This window comes from Octodon degus, unplaced genomic scaffold, assembly GCF_000260255.1.
Source record: "Octodon degus isolate 3935 unplaced genomic scaffold, OctDeg1.0 scaffold00263, whole genome shotgun sequence".
NCBI classification, from domain to species: domain Eukaryota; kingdom Metazoa; phylum Chordata; class Mammalia; order Rodentia; family Octodontidae; genus Octodon; species Octodon degus.
The window spans coordinates 2,317,875-2,324,356 of NW_004524839.1; the positions used below are offsets into that span (position 1 = coordinate 2,317,875).

A 6,482-nucleotide genomic window follows, 5' to 3' on the forward strand; every position below is an offset into this window, starting at 1 on the left:
CTGAAAAGGAATTGAAATTATCCCATGAATATCACAAGATCATAGTGCAATGAAACTGGAAATAAATTGTAAAAGAAACCACAAAAAACTACATAAATACATGGATATTACATAGCACTCTCCTGAACAATCAATGGGTCACAGATTGAACTAAAAAGGAAACTAGACAGTTTCTAACATTAAGCAATAATGCCAATATGACACACTAGGACTTATAGGACTCAATGAAAGCAATCCTATATGGGAAATTTGTAGCAGTAAATTGCCACATTAGAAAAACAGAAAAAGATCAAATAAATAACCTAATGAAGAACCTCAAGAAATTTCTGGAAAAAGAACAAGTCAAGCCCAAAGTATGTATGATGGAGAAACTTATAAAGATCAGAGTAGGAATTAATGCAATTGAGACTAAGGAAACAATACAAAGAATCCATGAATAGTTGATTCTTTGAAAGATTAAATAAAATAGACAAATTATTAAGTAATGTTATTTTTAAAGACTCAAATTCATGCAATTAGAAATTAAAAAGGATGCCAGGCATTGTGGCATACACCTGTAATCCCAGCACTCGTGAATCTGAGGCAGAAGAATTACTGTGAGTTCAAGGCCAGCCTGAACTGCATAGCAAAACTCTAGTTCAAAATAAAGGAATGAAAAAGGTAAAATCACAACAGAGCCTGAAGAAATCTACATCAATCAATACCTACTTTGAGAACCTATACTCTAAGATGGAAAACTCAGAAGAAACGGACAGATTCCTAGGTGCACATGAATTACCAAAGCTGAATCAAAGAGATAAAAAAATTAAGTAGCCCAAATAATAATGAAATTTAAGATGTAATTTTAAAACTACCAACAAAGAAAAGCCTAAATCTGACAGATTCATTGTTTAATTATACATTACTTTAGAGAAGATCTAGTACCACTACTCCTCAAACTCTTTAGTGAACTTGAAAGGGAAGTAATTTTCCCAAATGCATTCCTTGAAGCAAGAATTACCCTCATTAAAAAACCAGAGAGGAATCCAACCAAAAAAGAACTATGGGCCAATCTTCTTAATGAATATAGATGCAAAAATCTTCAATAAGATACTGGCAAGCAGAATGCAGCAAATTGCCAATAAAAATTATACACCATAAACAGGTAGGATTCATCCCAGAGATGTGGGGTTGGTTCAATATATGCAAGCCAGGGTTCCAGCACCCTCTTTCTCTTCAAAGAGGCGGCCAAGCAGACGCAGAGATGCGGATCTTTGTGAAGACCCTAATGGGCAAGACCATCAACCTCGAGGTTGAGCCCAGTGACACCATCGAGAATGTCAAAGCCAAAATCCAAAGCAAGGAGGGCATCCCACCTGACCAGCATTGTCCGATATTTGCCAGCAAACAACTGGAGGACAGTCAGACTCTCTCTGACTACAACATCCAAAAAGAGTCCACCATGAACCTCGTGCTTCGCCTGCGAGGTGGAATCATCAAGCCATCCCTGCACCAGCTGGCCCAGAAGTACAACTGTGACAAGATGATCTGCCACAAGTGCTATGCCACTTGCACCCCTGTGTTGTCAACTGCTGCAGGAAGCAGTGTGGCCACAACAACAAACTGTATCCCAAGAAGAAGGTCAAGTAAAGCTCAGCCAGCCCCTTATCCAGAAGGACACCACCTGCCCAACACCTGCAGCCTTGGGGCCTGAATGAAGTTTCCCTCCCTTCACACACACACACACACACACACACACACACACACACGTATACAAACCAATAAATATGATACATCATGTCAATGGACCCAAGGACAAAAAAACACATGATCGTTCAATAGAAGCTGGAAAAGCATTTGACAATATCTAATACACATTTGTGGTTTAAAAAAAATAGAGAAATTTGGAATAGAAGATCTTTATCTCAATCTGACAAAAGCTATGCATGATAATCCAACAACAAGCATCATACTAAATGGTCAAAAAGTGAAAGCTAAAAAAAAAGTGAAAGCTTTCACTCTAAAATCAGGAACAAGACAAGATGCCCATTATCATCACTCATGTTCAATATAGTTCTGGAAATATGACCCAGAGAAATTAGACAAGAGAAAAACATAAGGAATATCAGTAGGAAAGAAGATAGTTAAATTATCATTATTTATGGATGACAGCATCATCTATATAGCAGACCACAAAAACTCCACAAAGAGATCCTTAGAACTAATAACCAAACTCACCAATGTAGCAGGACACAAAATCAATACTGAAATATCAATAGCATTCCTGTGCATGAATAACAAATTCATACAATCTGAGGTACAGGATCTCAGGATAAATCCTGAGGGGATTTCACTGACCTTATCAGACCCAAAAGCTACAACTCTTGTTGCATAGGTCATGCTTTACCTTGGTCTTAACCATCCAGCAGAAAAGTATAAAAACAAAGTATAAGAAGTAAAGCCATGCTGTTATGTTGAGCTGTAGGGGACTCAGGTCAACAATTTCTGACATTACTAGTCAAGCGGAAGACCCAATACTATTATGGACTACTGGACTCTTTTAGAATATTTTGCTGAGTTTACACACCTATAATATTTAAATGATGGAACTTAACAAAAAAAGGGGATACAGATGAATGTCCATTTTGTATCTGTGTATTCAAAGTGGTTAGGATAGATATATAGTTACATTCTCTTAATGAATAGAAGGATTTGTTCTAATGGTGTTTGTAAATAGGATATTATATCCGCATCTTGTACAGCAACTAACCACTAAGAAGAATGTATGCAATGTGTTAATTATTGAAACTGTCCTACCAATTTGGTTTGAAACTGTCTCATTGCTATTTGTTTCTCAATAAAATTATGGAAAAATAAAAGAGCTAGCAGAAACTGAAAACAAAATAAAATAAAAAAACAAATTCACTAAGAGAGAAATGAGAGAAACAACAGCTTTTACAATTGCATCAAGAAAAATAAAATACTTGGGAAATAATCTAACAAAGGAAAAGAAAGGCCTATACATTGAAAACTATAATACTCTGCAAAAAGAGACAGAAGAGGCTATGAAAAAATGGTAAAATATCCTCTATTCTTGAATGGGCAGAAGCAACATAGTGAAAATGGTCAGGCTTACAAAACTGTAAATACCAATAGCATACCTCACATAACTAGAGAAAACAGTCATAAAATTCATATGAAACCAGAAAAGATTTAGAATAAGAAAACCAATTCTGGGCAGCAAGGACAAGACAAAGGGCACCAAAATCTTTGACTTGAAGCTGTAGTACAAAGCTACCATGATAAAGAGCAGTATGAAAAAAGAGAAAAAAAAAAAAGAGCAGTATGGTACTGGCATAAAACTGACCTGGAAATCAATGGAACAGAATAGAAGATGCAGAAACAACTTCAAGCACACTCACCTACTTTGTTTTTCATAAAGGGGCCAAATACATCCACTGGAAAAAAGCCTCTTCAAGAAATGGTGCTGGGGAAAATGGCTTCCCACATGCCAAAAATTGAATGCACACCAATATGTCTCATCATGCACTAAAGCAAAATTAAAATGTATCAAAGATTTAAATAGGGCTGGGCAGATAGCTCAGCATACTAAAGCGCCTGCTTAGGCACTGCGCAGCGGCTGGGGTTCGATCCCTCGGCCTGCAATGCTGGCCCCGCACCCAGGGCGCCCTGAGACAGCAATTGAGACTGGGCGTGGTGTGCACCTGTAATCCCAGCTGTTGGGAGGCTGTAAGCAGGTGGATCACTACAAGTCTGATCTAGTAGTAAGACCCTGAACACCCTGTGGAGCCTGTCCTAAACACAGGGGGAAAAAAAGCAAGATTTAAATTTAAAAAAAAAGCACTTAATCTGCTGGAAGATAGAATAGGTGGACTGGGCAGTTCAGTTCGCACTGTCCACCTCCTTTCAAGATGGCAGCCGGCGTTATCCAAGATGTCCGCGGTTCGTTCTGTGGAGTTTGTGGCAACCTGGGAGATGGCCACAAAATTCGACAGCAGGTCAGGCCTTAACAGCGAGCACCTATTCCCGGGTCTACAGTTCATACTTGTACACTGTGCTCTGTGACCTGTTCGGTGTCCCTTCCACAGCTACCCAAGCGGCTTAGTACTTGTAGTGCTTCCTCTACCGCCCTGAACGTGGGAGCGCTGAGGCTGCCCAGTGTTTACGTGCATCTCCCTGGCGTGTCCGAGAGGCCCCAAGGTCCAACCTTCTACAAAACCACGTGCCCCTGACCCACCGCACTCCCTGCCAGCCTCCTCTCACGTCTGCAGCACCCATCAGGCAGCCCCAGCATGCCGCACCTTCCTTAACTTCTACCCCATCTGCCAGGCACACTGCGGGATACAGCAGCAGTGCAAGCTGCAGGACAATTGGGCCAAGAAGGGCTCTGCTGGGACGAGAGCCACAACACGACACCACTGCCATCTTGCCACTCTTCCTCATCTTCATCATTATTTGCCTTCGTATTTAGTTGGACATAAAAGGGCAGGGCAGCCCCTCTAGCCGGCCCCAAGAACACAGCCTCTTCTGTGCCATTAGCCTTCAAAGTGAACCTCTGCTGGGATGCGGAGGGACAATACCCTCTCACCCTCCTGTCTGGCCCACCTATGACTTGCACACACACCACTTGATCCATAAAAGGAGGCCTGTGATGCGCAACACAGAGGCCTCAGGATGAAGTGCCAGAAATCCAGGAGTGAAGGCTGTTCCGAACTTCATTGGCTGCCTGCTTCTTGAGGTAGCCTTCCTGGGTGTTGCCAACTTCCCCGTCGCTTGCTCCAGCTCCATTGTAAAGCCCTGAGCAAGAATTGTCACTTCTGCCCATTTGTTCCAGGGTTCCTCTGTCACCTTGAAATGTGCAATAAAAACCCGTGCCAGCTGCCAAAAGAAAAAGTCTGGAGTTGTCGGAAACTTGTCTGTCTGTGTGTTTCCCCAACTCACTGTAAGATTGAACTAGGGTAAGAATGTGGACTGCAGGAAGCTTGTCCTTCTCCAGGGTCTGCCCTACACTGCTTCCTTCTGTTGGTGGCAGTGGGAGTGGGAGAGCAAACGTAAGGACCCTTCCTGTGTTCATGTTTATGGGGTGGCTGACCTTGGAGAAGTAATCCTGTGCCATGGCTGCAGAGAAAGAATCATTTTCTCTTGAGGACTCTCATGCATTATTATGCAAGGTCCAAATCCTTGGTGATTATAGCATGATGCTAGTAGAGCCAGGTTCATCTTGGGACAGAGAACCAGTCACCTACTCATCCTTTCCCAACCCATTGTTAACTAGGCAGCCAGTCCCCTCTGAAATAGACTTGTAACTTGAGTCCTGCAATGTGGCCTTGCTCCTGCTGAGTCCTTGAAACAGGGCTGCTGAAAGCTGTGGGAAACTTCTGGCTTCAGAGTAGCTGGGACTACCCCAAGGATGGGATGGGAGGCCTGGTGATCAACGTGGACACTAGATTTCTTATGCAGAATTACCTCAAAGTTGTCTTTGGCCTTTGTTTTTCTCATTCATGCTAAGTAGTTGTTGGTCCACATGACATGGTCAGAGCTGCAGTAGGTACACAGTCCCTTCCCTGTGTCCATTGTGAGATTACAGGTGCTGGTGCTCCTACACTGTAAAGTTGTAGGAGAAGAAAACCCATGCTGGAGGTGTGTGGCAAGGATGTGGGCCCAAGTCTAATGTCTAAACAGGAAGCTGCTTTGGTAAATTAGCACTAATGCGTACTGTAGATATTTTCCATCCGATTCTTGTATAAATTAAGATAAACCAGTGGGCTGTGGTGGTGCATCTGTAATCACAGCTACAAGGCTGAAGCAGGAGGATGCCAAGCTCAGGGCCAGCTCAAGCAACTTAGTGAGATCCTGTCTCAAAATGTGAAAAATTAAAAGCACTGGAGGTGTAGCTTAATGACTGAGTGTTTGCCTAGCATGTGTGAGGTCCTGGTTTCAATCTCTGGTACTGAAGATGAATTTAAAAAGAGAGATAACCCCCCACCAAAAAAAAAAGATAGCGTAGGTAGAACTCCTGAAGACATCAGTGTAGGCAAAGACTTTATGAACAAAATGTGAGTCACATGGTCAATATTACAAAGAATTAACAAATGGGATAACATCAAATTAAAAAGCTTTTACACAGCAAAAGAAACCGCCAGCAGAGTGAAGAGTCCACTCAAAAAATGATAGAAAAATTTTATCAGCTACTTCTTAGACAAAAAAAAAACTAGTTCCTAGTGTCTCTGTTACTTTTCTTTCATTGCTGAGACAAAATATCCAACACCTGAAGTTAAGGAAAGAAAGGTTTACTTAGCTCACAGTGTGTAGACGTTTCAGTCCATACTTCACTGGCTCTAAGGCAGGGCAGCACACGGCAGAGGGCAGCAGTTCATGGCAGCAGAAAAGAGCAAAAGCAAGAGCAAGAAGGGAGGAGCAGCAGAAACAAGCCTTTTTCCCTCCCTTATCTCATATCCCTTTTATCCCTCCCAGCCTAGAAT

The 6,482-nt window shown here is 41.9% G+C and overlaps 1 pseudogene; it reads left to right on the forward strand.

Annotated features, from left to right (window-relative positions):
- The first annotated feature begins 1,243 nt into the window (after positions 1-1,243).
- LOC105741008 lies at positions 1,244-1,629 on the forward strand (annotated as a pseudogene).
- The last annotated feature ends 4,853 nt before the right edge of the window (positions 1,630-6,482 follow it).